Raw genomic sequence first — 14,615 nt, 5'->3', positions numbered from 1 at the left:
TAAGATCAACGTTGCAATAACCTGGTTGATGAACAACAAGGCAACAGGAGCCGATAAGTTATCAGCGGAACTATTAAAGGCTTATGATCCAACTGGTCTGCGCAAGAAGCAAAGAAGAACTCATACCCAATGATTGAAACCTCAGCGTACCATGTCCCGTACTCAAGAAGACGATGGTTACGAAGATGATGGATACCTCAGAGCAAATCCCTGATTACGATATACAATTCTTGCCGCCTTATCTGAATTAGATCAACATTGCCATAACCCGGCTGATGAACTACAAGGCAACAGGATCCAATGGTTTGCCAACGGAATCATTTAAGGCTTATACATCATCTAGTCTGCGCAATAAGGGGTAGCAGAATTAGGTCAAAAGGCGGATTCTAGAACAGGTGTTGCAAACTGGACAGGGACCATCCCTGCATATAAAAGCTGCGAGTATAGTGGAGATATCTTGATTATGTGGTATACTACAACATATTGTATTGATAGCCCAAGAAAACATGTTGGACGTATCTCTATTGCCTGGTAGGCGCGAAGCTCAACTTGGTGAAGAAGAGGTGATGATGTCCAGTAAAATAAAGACTTTGAAGTGAAAAAATTATAGGTATTCCTCGGAGAAAAGAAGAAAAAAACCTTTCTACTGATAGGCCTTGATCATGACTAGTTTGCTTAAGGCTTATATCATGACTTGCTGGCTGTTCGACGATTGGCAACTCTTGTATAGGCGATCCTTGGGCAGTGTAGTGGCAGAGAACCCAACGCAGCCTTGCAAAAAGATCCACTTTCCACAGCATATGAATGGGCATTTGTGCTAATCAGCGGTTCATGTCTGGCCAATTCGACGACCAGACGTGGTCCTTTGCCGCCACCCCTTGATGACCCAGGACTCAGCTGAGCCTGAAAGCCTTTCCAATCATTCGAAGAAACATTGTGATCTTCACATGTGTAGACCTCACATTTCTCGTAATGACATCGTCTCCAATGCCTTCAGGACCACAAAGACTTTGTACCCCTCCAAAAGCCTGTATGGTTCCCTGATTTCAAGGAATGCAATGAAGACTTCTGCCCGATGCTCCCATACAATTTAAACCCACCCATTTATACTGAAGGTCTCGGGAAGGCGGAGTATCTCCTGCCAGAGATATCTTTTTGGACACACGACGTTTAACGCCGCATTTCCATAGCGCAGCTGAACATATGAATGGTCTAAATTTAAGAAGCGCCATTTACCTGGATCTCTCTGTATTTTGTATACATGTGCAAGGGGATTAAATTGAAATGGTATTCCGAGGATGTCTCGGGGCACTCCTCCTCGATCCAGATATCAGCACAGAAGCGTACCGGGCTCCCTTAGTTTGGGGGTCATCTCCGCTGCCACACACTCAACATACAGAGACAAGGATCTTAGATCGAATTGATATTCGCCGGCTCTCTCGAGGCACTACTCCTTGCTCCAGATATCAGCACAGAAGTGCCAGGTATCTGACTCCCTTAGTCGTAGGACTATCTTTGTTGCCACACTTCTTGGTCCAGATATCAGCACAGAAGCGCGATGTATCCGACTCCCTCAGTCTTAGGACCATCTTCGTTGCCACACCTTCAACATACAGAGGCAAGGGCCTTAGACCGAATTGATATTCAGCGACTGTCTGGAGGCACTCCTCCTTGCTCCAGATATCAGCACAGAAGTGCCAAGTACCTGACACCTTTAATCGTAGGACTATCTTCGTTGCCACACTTCTTGGTCCAGATATCAGCACAGAAGCGCCAGGTAACCGACTCCCTCAGTCTTAGGGCCATCTTCGTTGCCACACCCTCAACATACACAGGCAAGGACTTTAGACCGAATTGATATCCAGCGACTGTCTCAAGGCACTCCTCCTTGATCCAGATTTTAGCACAGAAGTGCCAAGTACCTGACTCCCTTAGTCGTAGGACTATCTTTGTTGCTACACTTCTTGGTCCAGATATCAGCACAGAAGCGACAGGTACCCGACTCCCTCAGTCTTAGGGCCATCTTCGTTACCACACCTTCAACATACAGAGACGAGGACCTTAGACCAAATTGATTTTCAGCGACTGTCTCGAGGCACTCCTCCTTGCTCCAGATATCAGCACAGAAGTGCCAGGTATCTGACTCCCTTAGTCGCAGGACCATCTTCGTTGTCACACTTCCACACTTCCAAGGGGGCTAAAATCGAAATGGTATTCAGCGGCTGTCTTGGGTCACTCTTCCTTGATCCAGATATCAGCACAGAAGCTTATCGGGGTCCCTTAGTTTGGGGGTCATCTCCGCTGCCACACACTCAACATACAGAGACAAGGATCTTAGATCGAATTGATATTCTTCGGCTCTCTCGGGCACTCCACCTTGCTTCAGATATCAGCACAGAAGCGCCAGGTACCCGACTCCCTCAGTCTTAGGGCCAACTTTGTTGCTACACACCTAACAAAAAGTTGTAGGGGTCAGAGATCTTTCTCCAGATATCCGCACATTCACGATATCTGTACCTTCTTGATCATGCTTCGGAAGACACAGTTGCCCAAACCCCAATACCATAACAGACACCCATGGGTGGGAATTGGCCGAACAACAGCCCTGACATCCAATTTACCATACTCGACATAAGCCCACAACTCCTATCGAGTTGCGACAGGAGAAGAGCACAATCAGTCCCCTTTTGGCCTGTTGCTCGATATTCCTTCTCCAGCTCTAGCCCACTCATGGTGATAAACTCAGTTTTTCTAGAGTTTTTGCCAAACCCGTTGGCTCTCATCCAGATTTTAGCACATTCGCGATAGCTGTACCTTCTCGATCATACTTCGGAGAACACAGTTGTCCAAAGCCCAATGCCGCACTCCACATCCATAGGTGAGTACTCGACCTAAGCCTACAACTCCTTTCTATTGAGTTGCGACAGGAAAAGAGCGCATTCAGTCCCCTTCTGGCCTATTACTCGACATTCCTTCTCCAGCTCTACCCTACTCATGCCAATTAACTCAGTTTTTCTAGGCCAATCCCGTTGGCCCTCACCCATATATCAGCACATTCGCGATATCTGTTGCTTCTCGTTCATCCTTGGGGGAACACAGTTGCCCAAAGCCCGATGCCACCACAGACAACTGTAGATGACAATCGCCCCAACAATCGCCCTAGATATCCAATGTACAGTACCCGACCTAAGCCTTCAACTCGTTCCTATCAAATTGCGAGAAGAGCACATTCAGTCGCTTTTCTTCTCCAGCTTTGCTTGTGGTAAGGAATCACGCTCAAGTACTTAGCGGCAGCTCTACCATATTCATGATGAAAAGATCAGTTTTTCTGTAGTTTTTGCCAAGCCCGTTATCCCTCTCCCAGCTTCCTCAACGCCCCCTCAACGTGGTCCCTAATAGCAGAGAGGAAACGACCACCCACCATTGCATAGGCAACGACATTCATCTTTTTAGCTTCTATTTAACCTAACCTTACCAATGGACTCCGACTTCACGTTATTAAACCCCAAGAAGGCATCCGAAGTAAAGTCGGTCACACCTTAATTCTCTTCGATGGAACCAACTGCAACATGAAGGGCACTGTCATCAGACCGGCCCTTGGTGTAAGCGTGCTGCTAGCAGCATACCGGGGTCGTAATGGCCTGTAACACATGGGGCAATTGGTCAGGTAGCTGACACGGCGATGGGCTCGGGACGATGAGAATTTCTGCAGGATCTATGGGTATAAGGAGGAGTTGGCGACGGTTGAACATACTTCGGCACTAGAGACTATCCAACCCATAGACACACAGATTAAATGTGAGGCAGTTACTGCGGCTATGAGACTTAAGGTGATGGGAAAATGAATAGAGAAAAAGAGCAGATCACATCATCGAGGTACAATCGAGTCGATGATAGGAAACCTGGAAGGAATGGAAAAGGTTTCCGATCGGATACCTAAGACAATACTTGAAGTCGAGTGCGATGCACTGCTGCCAACAGTACAGTCTTGGATTCACAGAACTCTGGCATTGCCATCTGGAAGTTCATGCTACACGGATGGATCGAAGTTGGAAGACAGAGGGGTCTTCATTGAGAAACTAGGGACTCAGATGTATTTTCTACTGCCTGACTAAAATACAGGCGTTCAGTGTCATAGACGCATATGCTAACATGCCGAGCTCAGGCTACTATCAGGGTGAACTATCAGCTGAACGGCCTATAGGTTATCTGGGGAAAATAACCACCCCCAGACCACAAGCGGCGAAGACGGAGGACATGTTATAAGTATCCACCCACAAGGGTACTCTACAAATAGATGTTGCTGAAGACTTTCAGTCTTGTGATTGGCGAATTCTTGGCTGAAATATCGGGATGAGAGAAAACGCTGCTTCAGTTGTTTTGGAGCATGACATCTACAGTGGGTAATGCAAGAGATGCGATAGGAAAGAAATGGGAATTTGCATTAAATGCGGCAAGAGTGCCCGTGGATCCTCCAATCAAGGGTCTGGATTGATGATACCTGAGCAAGGAGGGAGGACATCCGTCACGAAATGGCTTACAGGCTATTGCTGCCTCACGTCCCGCTCAACCCCTAGCAGGGCTTAGAGAACGATCTGTGCCTTGTAACAATTAAGTTGGTAATGTAGGTTCTGTTGTTACGATATCCAGATTAATGCCCGACCTGGCTTTGAACGCAAGTATTTATAAGGTCTTGTGGCAATCCTAGAGCGGACCTCACTGATTGCAAAGACACCCTCGGAGTCAACTTGAAGGGCGACCCAATCAAACTGGAGACACCAACCAACATAGCAGCAGAGGAGATGCAATCGATCTTTGGAAGGAGATTGAAAGTACACCGATCACTGGTGAATGGTCCCCAAACCTACAGGCCCAGTTTCGAGAAAGGAGAGATAGTGAGAAGTGTAGCGTTAGACTGTATTCCAGCAGAGATAACACAGAAGCATGCGAGAACAGCACCAATTCTCCTGCAACTTTCAGAAGAAGAAGCTATTGGAAAATGCTAGAAAGTCCTTCACCAAATGCGATTGGCTTTAGGCAGGCAAAAATATCACAAAAGGTGTCTCATATGGTGTGTCTGAGATTGAAGAACTTCTGGACATCATAGAAAGCTACCACAGAAACTGGAAAACCGCAAAGAGGCAGAAGCAGCAAAGCATGACAAGAAAAGCAGAGACTCCCAAGATATCGAATAACATGCCGACCCCTTCCACGGTGCAGAATAAGAGGAGTGCACCGATTCCACTCGATGTAAGCCCGGCAAGAAGAAGAAAGGCAAAGCATTAGAAATGAGATCCGTATCGAAAACCGCAGAAAGGAAGAAGTCCGACAAAGATGCAATGACGCCAAATAGGACCCCACGGAGCAAACCGCAAGCTCGGAAACTAAGGAAACCTAGGCAGTGACCGGAGTCCGCGATAATAAATCTGAAAAAAAGGCACAGCTACGAAGACGTGCATAGGGACCTTAAGCGAAATGCGACACTGGAGGAAGCCGGATTTGCCATCCTCCCCGTCCAAAAGACAAAAATGGATGCAATTCACCTCTTGATAGGTAGATATGGAAATAAGTAGGTGTTCAGCGTGTCCCTCTAAGGAAGCCTTAGAGAGGCTGCAGTCTAGCAAGACCTAAAATCAAAGACCACAATAGAGATCCGCAACCTGGACTCCCTCTCTGCCACCGAAGAGATCATTGATGTAGTAATCAAGGAAACGGGAACAGCAGGCGCCTCAGCAGTCCGGCAATCATCCGCTGAGTCCCATCTCGCCACCTATCCCACTCTGGCCATCACCTCTACTATATTCAGATGTTCGTCAAATGGCACGTAGGCATGACCGGTGACCCGATGCAGACGAACCTGACGCATTTGCCCTCCTTTTTACTCCACGGAATCCCTTCATGTCCGGGAAGGCATATCGACGTCACGTCGTGAAGCCGGAGCCTACCAGGGGCTCCAATCCGCCACACATCTCGATCTCACCTTCCTCGAACCCAAGGCCTTGAGCGCCGCCATACTGTCCACATAAATTCTGAGTTTTGAGGGCAGTAAATCCCTTACCAGCAATTCTCTTGCGACTACTGTAATAGCACAAACATGGTCCGGTTGTCTCAGAGCCATATCGATGTTCAGAGCGCCTGTGTAGATCCCTAACCAGAATTTCGCTTGCGGCTACTGAAATGGCACAAACCTCTTCCGGTATTCTCAGATACATATCAATGTTGAGTGTGCAGAAGTAAACTCCCCCAAACACCTCGACCTCACCATCCTCGAACCCTAGGCCTTCAGCGCCGCCGTGTTGTTCACATAACTCCTGATATTTGAGGACAGTAGATTCCTTATCAGAATTTCTCTTGCGGCTACTGTAATGCCACTAACCTCGTAGTCTCAGATGCATATCGATGTTGAGTGCATCGAAGTAGGTCCCCCCATTGACTCCATTTTGAAGCCATTAGTGAAGATCGGAGTCTTATCTCCCACAAACATAGCATTCGCCTTTCATTCATGACACCCTGGAAACTATCCTGAATGACCAAATCCCAATCGGTACCCGTGCTAGATAGTTGGAGATCCTCCCCCAGCATCCAGGATGAAACTGTGGCCGCACCTGTCCTCCTTCAACATGTCGAGCTCCCTCAGTCTAAGAGCGACCTTGGCGGCGCAGTTTCGAATAAAGACACCAATGAGCTGCATGTCCATCATCGCCTCCAGTCCTACCTGCGGTGCCGATCCCTGTGCCCCTGTGACTCCAGCTCAGGTTAATCTCTGGATCTTCTCGAACTCACTCGTAAGAGTCTTCTTATGATTTCAGTTGTTTTTCTTACTTTAATAACATAAGGAAATCATTTGCGACTTGTCTAATTAATGTAAAATTAAACATTTGTTCTCCACGATTTCACGCTCTAATTGCAGCCCCATTTTAAATTAATTTCCCCAGGTACCAGTGAAAATTTAAGAAATCCCATGTCTTACTTAAATACGTTTTAATGATTTGACAAATAATCTCCAACCACCTGTAGTTGAGCTAAGTGAAAGACAATCTGACTTATACAGCTCACAAAGCATAGCATACATATAGGCTAAACAATATGTTGCATACCATAGGGCGCAAAAAATATAAAAAAGTTGTTGCCGTCAAGAAGCCAACAATGCTGAACACAAATCCCCCATGGCACAGGTATTACTTATAAAAATTGTAAGGAAGACAAATTTTTAAAGTGTAAGAAAAAAGTTTTGGGTATATAGGTATGGGAACCAAGATGATTGGTGCTTTTGTTGTTTTTTTTCTGAGACTTACCTGTTGTGAGATGTCTGTGATTTTGGTGAAAAGTCTATGCAATATTGGCTTAGGTTTGTAAAAGTCAGTCGACCCAACGACCAGCACAATGAAACACCTATGATATCTGATGCCGATGATGATGATGATGATGACACGCTGTTGACAAATATCTTCTAGTTTGCTGCAGTGGTGGGGGAAGGTATTCGAATGTCTGCTGGAAAAGGTTTCGATTCAGTGTCTGAATGGCGTCTGCACGTTCTTTAGGCAACACAGCAACAAAATATCACACAAACACAAGTGATGACGTTTTCTCGGGGCATGCGACAACAAACGAAGGATAACAAATCCTTGGGAAAGGGGGGGAAGATATTCAACTGGTCTCTGCTGTGAAGCAATGGATGTTTTTATTTGTGTTTTGCTAGGAGGTTGTGTGCAGCTATTGTTGTGGCGCTATTTTTCCGTTTTCCCGTTTGGTTTTTTTCTTTTTTTTGTGTTGGGTGCAATTTTTCAACCGAAGAGAATTCCTGTGGGAGATTACCATCACAAAGGATAAAAAGGGAAGAAAAAGAAATACGCTTGTTATTATTTGCCATTAATAGACATTAAGATGATTGAGCTAGAGCTAGATGAAGCATGTCGCAAAGAGATTAAAATATTTAAATTGTGGTATGGTATTTGGGAATTTGGTATTTAAGAAATAATTACTCTAGACTGTAAAGGGGAATTTGTGGATTTTGAGTGGTAGGGGATTTGAAAGGATGATAAGAATAAATAAATGAAAGTTGACAACTGGTACTAGGAATTGCTGCTGGAGTTATGGATTAAAATGATCGTTTCAAAGTTTTGGACTCTTTTGACTCATTAGGACTAAAAACTTAAAGCGTGGACGGTTAGATTGACTCCTTAGCTTAGGAAGATATACTCCCACGAAGGCGAAAAATTTTCATTCTATCAGTATGTCATCCTTTATGCTTAAAACTCTGAATGTTTGAGTCATATGTCAGAGCAAATATTTTTATACCCACCTCCATCTAAGTGTGAGTATATTAATTTAGTCATTCCGTTTGCAACACATCGAAGTATCCATTCCCGATCCTACATAGTCTGTCTGTATGTCGAAAGGACGCTAACTTTCGAAGGAATAAAGCTAGTCGCTTGAAACTTTACACAATACCCCGGATAGTGTAGGCCCATTGGGATTGTAAATGGGCTATATCGGGCTAAGTTTTGATACAGCTGTCATATAAACCGATCTCGGCTCTTGACTTCTTGAGCCTGTAGACGGCTCTATTCCCATTCTAATTAGTTGAAATTTTTCATTAGATGTTTAGTTTTGATTTCCAACTACTGTGCCAAGAATGATTTAAATCGGTTCATAACCTGATATAGCTGCCGTATAAACCGGTATCGGATCTTAACTTCTTGAGCCTCTAAAGGTCGCAATTGTGCTGAAATTTTGCATGTCGCATTTTATTTTCATTTCAAATAACATTACCAAAAATGGTCCAAATCGATTGATAATCTGATATAACGCCGTATAAATCCAATAGATTTTGACTTCTTTTGCCTCTAGAAAGCGCAATTGCCATCAGACTTTACAAAAAAAATGGTTACCTAAAGTTTTGCCTTGGCTTCCAGCACCCATGCCAATTATGGTGCTAATAGGTTTATAACTTGATATAGCTTCCATATAAGCCGATTGGCAGATTTGACTTCTTGAACCTCAGGTAGGCTTGTCATATGGTCAGGATTGTTTCTATGGAGTAAAGCTAGGCGTTTTATAATTTTCTACAAACTCTTCCTATTAGAGTAGGTTATTTGGGATTGTAAATGGGCCAAATCGGTTCATATTTTGATATAGCTGCCATATTAACCGATCTCGAATCTTGCCTTCTAGCGTCTCTGGAGAGTGCGAATCTTATCCGATACGGCTAAAATTTTGTAGATTGAAGTTTTCTCTATCGTTCTACAGATGGCACATCTGAATCGGTTCATTACCTGATATAGCTCCCATATAAACCGATCTCCGATTATACTTCTTGAGGTTTATTGGGCGCAATTCTCATCCGATTTCGTTGAAATTTTCCACAGTGACTTCTACTATGACCTACAGCATACTCACCAAATATGGATTGAATTAGTCCAAAGCCTGATATATGTCCCATATAAACAGATCTCCCGATTGCACTTCTTGAGTCCTATCCTATGACCTCCAAACCTGCAAGTCCCAAGGGTGAATACAATGCGTCTACCAACGCTCCCCCATGTGAGTTTCAATTTGATCCCACGTTTTGGACGAGTTCACCTCCTTGGTTAGGAGCGGAGCACTACTTAAAACACCATCCGATCTATGGGTCACGGCACCCGGTTAAAAACGCAACTCCACGCCGAGCTTATACTATACCCGCGATTTGGCTCAAAACCACAAGCCAAAACCACTCTGGTGCCTCACCATTGTCCAGGGGCTCCGGTCACCCGTGGTACCAGATTAAAGTCTCCGGTCAGACTTCGTAGCCTTAAAAGACTTCTACCAGTTGAACCCCAAACAGTTCTAGACGGGTCACCTGGAAGAAAGCATTCGCCCTAAGACCCTCTGCTGACCCATCTTTTTAGGTCCACAGATTCCAAGCCTGCCGTAATGCATCATTAGTAGTGTTGATGCGTAGAAACTTCATCTCCTCCGTGATTTATGCCGGTTTTACATTATTGCACGCACCTTCAATGTCAAGAAATGCTAAAGAAATGGTGTGTTCCTTGACAGCAAGAGAACCCACTATGTAGACGACTAGGTTGTTGTTCAGTGGACCTTACCATATGCATGCTGATGCCGAGACAGACGATCTCCAGGGATCTTTGCCTTATGATTTGATTCTATCAACCTCTCAAGAGTCTTCAGCATAAAAAATATATCGCCTTCGTGTGGTAAGGTTTTCCGGCTTTCGGAATGAAAATGACCTTAGTGTCCCTCTATCCCACAGGTATAAACGACATGCTGATACATGCAGAGTATATCTCCCTCAGTCAAGCAGCCAGTCTGTCGGACACAGTTTGTAATACAACAGGTGACAGATTCTCAGGGTTGAGCGACTTAAAAAACTCGAAACTTTTTAATGCCCAAAGGATTTTCCCCAATAGCCTCCGACGAATGCATACCAGCGAAAACCTCTTCTACAGCCACGTTGTTTGTTGAAATGTTTCCCGATAAATGTGAGTTAACGAGTAGTTCTAGTGTTTCCCCACTAGACATTGTCCCTGCATAATCTGACTTCTGAACATATCCCAGCCAGCGTAATAGGTCTCGAAACGGGATAACTATGAGTCTCCCAGAAACCCATGGTACGACCAAGAGTGTCGAGATGTTACTGAAGCCAGAATCAGTCCCTGATGATGGTATAAAATGTTTACCTCCTAGTCAGAATGGGGTCCAAGTAGCAGTGACCCGACTAAAGAACAACAAGGCAGCAGGAGCCGACGGGTTACCCGCTGAACTATTTTAGACCGGAGCCGACACGCTGATAAGGCGTATTCATCAGCTTATCTGCACAATCTGGCTAGAAGAACGCATACCCGATGATTGGAACCTCAGCATACTATGTCCCGTACACAAGAAAGGAGACAAGACGGAATGTGCCAACTACAGAGGAATAAGTCTCCTCCCCATCGCATACAAGATACTCTCCAGCGTACGGTGTGAAAGATTAAAACCAAAAGTCAATGAGATAAATTGGTCCTATCAATGCGGCTTTAGACCTGGTAAATCCACCCTGGACCAGATATTCTCATTGCGCAAAATCCTGAAAAAGACCCGAGAAGGAAAAATCAACATCTACCATATCTTTGTTGACTACAAAGCCACTTTCGACACCACTTTACGTTCAAAGGTATTTCAAGCCATGTCTGAGTTTGGTATCCCTGCAAAATGACTCTGCAGGATGACACTTGCTGTTACGCGTTCCTCAGTAAGAATAGGAAGGAATCTCTCTGAACCATTTAATACCAAAAGAGGTTTCAGAGAAGGAGACAGCCTATTGTGTGATCTTTTTGATATCCTGCAGTAGAAGATTATACGATATTGCAAATTTTGCCCATGAACATACCACTAAGGAACAGGGGCAAACTTCTCACATATCAATGAGTGCAGTCCGATTCAAGTTTAAGCTCAATGATAAGGGGCCTCCTTTTTATAGCCGAGTCCGAACGGCGTGCCGCAGTGCGGCATCTCTGTGTACAGAACTTTTACATGGCGTAGTACCTCACAAATGTTGCCAGCATTAGGAGGGGAAATCACCGCTGAACATTTTTTCTGATGGTCTCGCCAGGATTCGAACCCAGGCGTTCAGCGTCATAGGCTAACCTCTGCGCTACGATGGCCTCCCGATTATACGAGATGCAGATGTGAATAGAGAACACATGCTACTCGCCTATGCCGATGCCATCGACATCATAGTTCGGTCAACGGAAGTAGTAACTGCAGCCTTTGAAAGAATCGAAAGAGAGTCTGTGAAAATGGGTCTGGCAGTAAATGGGATAAAAAGTCGAAATGGATGGTTTCAACTCCTAAAACGCCTTGTACAACCGACCAGGGAAAGAAAGTTGGGAACCACAGCTTTGAGATAGTCAGAAACTTTATTTACCTCGGCACCGCCGTAACCGAAACGAATGACACCAGTTTTGAGATAGACTAAGTAGGCAGCTTAGAAACAAGCCCACCTCTCGATAGACGGAGATTGCACTATACAAGACACTGATACTACCCGTGTTGTTATATGGTTCTGAGGCATGGGTACTTGTGAAAGCAGATGAGACAGTGCTTGGAGTATTTGAGAGAAAGATTCTTCGGAAAATATACGGACCAGTTTGCGTTAATAGAGAAAGAATATAGGCGACGTATGAACCACGAGCTGTATGACGACGATAGCATAGTTACACGTTGCATAAAATACAACGGTTGCGTTGGCTAGGTCATATTGTCAGAATGGATGAAGAAGCTCCAGCACAGAAGTCTTTTAAAGGCAAATCGGGAAGACCAAAAGCCCGATGGAAAGATCAAGCGGTGGGAGAAACCTCTAAACTTGGTGTCAGAGATTTTTGAATGAATGCAGAAGATCGAGACGCTTGGAACGCTATTCTACGTTCGGCTGGTTGAACAAATGTTCTGTCATAGCCAATTAAAGTAAAGTAAGTTATAGGTCTCGAGTATAGGATCTTCTTCAGCCTGCAGGCCTCAGATGTATCTTCCACGAAGTTGCAGAATTTCACCCAGGATTTGTTCTAAGCCTTTTTCAGCTCGGTCTTGTATTTTCTTAGCTCAGCCTTATAGACGTCCCTATCGTGTGGTACCCTTGTGGCTTTCGCTCAGTTGAAGAGTTTTCTCCAATTTTTCCTTAGACCAACCAGTTCTGGGGTCAACCATGGCGGTCGATGTTTGCCCCTTGGCTTTACACTAGGCCATGCTGACACAAGCGAGTCATACAGGGCCTAGGGACACTAGGACATGCTGATACAAGCGATTTATTCAGGGCTTTCGTGATCCATTTGACCATTATATTTATATCCTCCACAGTTTCCACTTCCTTTTCTAGTCTAGAAGCCATAGTCGAGCAGAATGTGTGTCGAAATGTATCCCACTCCTCCTTTCTTCTGTTTAGCCGAGGGACCACTTCTGCAGTATTTTCCCCAAGGGTGTCCACGCTGACACGTCCCAATAGTGTGGTGCCCTTGTGGTTTTTGCCCCGTTTGAAGAGTTTTCTGCATTCCTTCCTTAGACCAACCAGTCTAAGGGTGGGGTCCACCATGGCGGTCGCTGTTTGCCCCTTGACTTTACACTAGGACATGCTGACACAAGCGAGACATACAGGGTCTTTGTGACCCTGTATGGGGTCCACCATGGCGGTCGCTGTTTGCCCCTTGACTTTACACTAGGACATGCTGACACAAGCGAGTCATACAGGGTCTTTGTGATCCGCTTGACCATTATGTCAATATCCTCCGCAGTTCACCAATTCCTTTCCTGGTCTAGAAGGGATAGACGTGCAGAATGTGTGCCGAAATTTACCCCAACCCGCCGAGGGTCCACTTCTGCAGTATTTTCCCCAAGGCTGAAACTAATATAACGATGATCAGGGAAGCTGTGGTCATCAAACACATCCCAGTCACATATTCTTCCGCTCTTCCGATACAAAGATAATATCTCATACCTCCTCCCTGTTCCTGGTAATAAAGGTCGTTTTAACGCCCTTATTACAAATCGCCATATTGCAACTTAGACATAGGTTCTATGTATTACAGCAGTAGGTAGACTTGATGGTGTAGGGTATTATGTTGTCGCCTCCTCCCGTTTTTGTCTTTCCTGAACGGTTTTTAATGAAAACTATATTCTAAACTATTGCTTATCAAATGTTAAAATGTTGAAACCAAAACTATCAGTTTTTAGTCATGTTCATCTTAAACGTCTGTCTGCATGTGTTTGACAGATAATTTCATCTCAAAAATCTCTCATGTAAAGCGTACATGATTGGTGGCCAATGCGTGACTGTATGATGAGGCTTCTTATGACCACAACCAAAACAAACACAACCTAGCGCCAATATATAAAGGAATTATGATGTTAAGCACCCTCATCTGCGGTCATCTTTGGCGTTGCTGTCATGGACAGTACAAAACACTTAAAGGTTGACATATGTTAGCCTGAAGTGGTGTTATGCCATACAAATTTAAATTTAACAACAAAATCACCCTGCTAACAAGGTGACCTTAAGGTCATTTTGAAATTCTACATACCACAAAGTTTCACCCAACCCCCCTCCCCCCCCCCCCCCCCCATTAATTGTATCTATAAATAGAGATTAAAACGGGGTTTGCTGTCTGCCTGCAGCCTGAAATTGTATAGGAAGGGCCCCCGTGCAGTGATTTGCCTCTGTGATACTCTTAATGTGGGCAATTAAAAATCTAAGGATTATTGTTATTATTACTATAGTGTTGCCGCAATGACCAGCCAGTTCCCATGTGTCTCCACAAGTTAGTCATTCAATGACTGCTATTAGCTCATAACCAGTTACCAGTTGCCAGCGGATGCTCGTGTGCCAGTGACATGCATTGTTCCATTGGGTAAACATTTGCCTCAAACATTGCTATTGGTAATAGCGGCATTTATAGTTTGCTTATTTCAATTTTCACCCATTTCATTTAAATAATGCTTAAATTATTTAGCTTTCACTGCTGAGTTGTGAAGGGTGAGTCTGGTTTGTACGTAAAACACCTGTCTTGCAGTGACTATTACAGTTATTAAAATGGCGTGCATCATGATGATCGAGTGCACGAAAAAGCACTCAAAACATT

The 14,615-nt window shown here is 44.6% G+C and overlaps 1 protein-coding gene across 1 annotated transcript in view; it reads right to left on the bottom strand.

Moving 5' to 3' along the window:
• Positions 1-7,404, bottom strand: part of LOC106082416 (synaptic vesicular amine transporter) — a 112,935-nt gene extending 105,531 nt beyond the window's left edge. Inside the window, exon 1 of the mRNA XM_059369546.1 lies at positions 7,296-7,404. The gene's annotated coding sequence lies outside the window, so the exon portion shown is untranslated. The remainder of the gene's footprint in view (positions 1-7,295) is intronic.
• Between the last annotated feature and the right edge of the window lie 7,211 nt (positions 7,405-14,615).

This window comes from Stomoxys calcitrans, chromosome 5 (assembly GCF_963082655.1).
Source record: "Stomoxys calcitrans chromosome 5, idStoCalc2.1, whole genome shotgun sequence".
Classification (NCBI taxonomy): domain Eukaryota; kingdom Metazoa; phylum Arthropoda; class Insecta; order Diptera; family Muscidae; genus Stomoxys; species Stomoxys calcitrans.
The sequence above is the reverse complement of the archived record's forward strand: the minus strand, read 5'-3'. Positions and strand labels throughout refer to the sequence as shown.